Source organism: Canis lupus, chromosome 10, assembly GCF_048164855.1.
Source record: "Canis lupus baileyi chromosome 10, mCanLup2.hap1, whole genome shotgun sequence".
Classification (NCBI taxonomy): Eukaryota; Metazoa; Chordata; class Mammalia; order Carnivora; family Canidae; genus Canis; species Canis lupus.
The window spans coordinates 39,156,943-39,159,026 of NC_132847.1; positions in this window are offsets into that span (position 1 = coordinate 39,156,943).

The following is a 2,084-nucleotide window of genomic DNA, read 5'->3' on the forward strand; positions in this document are numbered from 1 at the left end:
CTGGAAACTGGTGCTTAGACACATGCCTCTTTAGCCTTCTGATTGAAAGTGGGTTGAAGGCAGGGTACTCCTTGTCTGGGGAGTTCTGCACCCTCTCTTTGCTCCATAAATGATCATAGGGTGTGCTGGCATAGGTTTTCCATGCTCTGGGAGACCTCTCTTTGCCCAAGCATACCTTTTTTTCATCCCACAGTTTGTCGAAGGAATAAATGTAGAATCTCTTTCATTGTCCACTCCTTGATGGTAACAACCCTGCTGTTTCCCACGATAACTTGAAAGTTCTCTACTCCAACAAGCACAAGATGTTTTGCTCTGAGGTCTCAAGCATTTCTTTCAGAGACAATTGCAGAATTTTCCTGTGGGGAAGAGAGTTGGGATAGGATACAGCCTCAGTGAGGCCTTGTCATTTGGGCCATGGCAGCCTCTGTGTTGGGTAAGGATTATTCTTAACAGCATTAGCCCTAGCCTCAATTTTGCAGTTTCCTCTTCCAGGCACACTCTTTCCTTCTCTTCTTCACTTTCTGTAGGGTTCTGCTCAAGGATCACAGTCACACAACCCTGTATTACCTAGCACCCCTTCATCACTCTCTAGCCCCTTATCTGACAATCCCCATTTTTTCCTTAGCAAATATCATCATCTAACACCTTTTAATCTATTTGTCTATTACCCTTCTCTTTCTGCTAGAATGTAGCCTCCACCAGGGCAGGGATTTTTACACCTTTGTTCAGATGCTGTATTCCCAGCATCTCAGACAAGGCATGGAATACTCAGTCCATGTTTGTTGAGTTGATGATTGAATGAAGGAATGACTGAATGAATCATGACATTTTCCATGAGAACAGGTAATTTTAGGCAGTAGATTTTAAACTGCCCTAGATAAACCAAGCCAGAAATCTGGGATGCAACTTTGTTTTTCCTTTCCCCAACATTCAGTATTGTTCACTTAGTTCTACCTACTTGGTATCTCTGAATGCATCCCCAAATCTCTGTCCTCACCCCAGCCCACATCCACATCATCCTTCAGCAGGTGACAGCCACAGCAGTCTCCTGCATTTTTTCCCTGACTTTAGGTCCTCACACTCCAAATCATCCTTCCTACTGTAGCTAGCATAGGGTATTGCTGACATACAAAGCTGCTAATGGCACTCCCTGGATTAAAAGACTTCAAAGCCTTCTCATTTCCTCCAGAGTCACCCCAATCTCTTTTGTGTAGCATACACTGCTCTTAAGATCTGACTTCCCTGCAAGCTGGTGCAGCCACTCTGGAAACCAGTATGGAGGTTCCTCAAAAGATTGAAAATAGAGCTACCCTACAACCCAGAATTGCACTACTGGGCATTTACCCCAAAGATACAAATGTGGGATCTGAAGGGGCACCTGCACCCCAATGTTTATAGCAGCAATGTCCACAAGAGCCAAACTATGGAAAAGCCCATATGTCCATTGACTGATGAATGGATAAAGAAGATGTGGTATATGTATTCAATGGACTACTACTCAGCCATCAAAAAAAAAATATTGCCATTTGCAATGGTGTAGATGGAACTAGAGGATATTATGCTACGTGAAATAAATCAATCAGAGAAAGACAATTATGTGATCTCACTCATGGAATTTAAGAAACAAAACGAGGATCATAGGGGAAGAGAGGAAAAAATAAAACAAGATGAAGTCAGAGAGGGAGACAAACCATAAGAGACTCTTAAATCATAGGAAACAAGCTGAGGGGTGCAGGGATGGTGGTATGGGGTAACTGAATGATGGTCATTAAGGAGGACATGTGATGTAATGAGCATTGGGTGTTATATAAGACTAATGAGTCACTGACCTCTACCTCTGAAATCAGTAATACATTATAAGTTAATTAATTGAATTTAAATTAAAAACTTTTTTAAAAGATCTTACTTCCATTGAACTCTGCAGCCTTATCTCTAATAGCTTCTCCCCTGGGCTCACCACTGGCTTTGCAATTCTCCACACCCACCCAACCCCCTTTCTTAACCAGGACTTTGGAGAGGGGAGTGTGCAGTGTGAGGGGGCCCTCTAACCTGAGAGTCTTCACAGACTCCAAACCAAACACTAA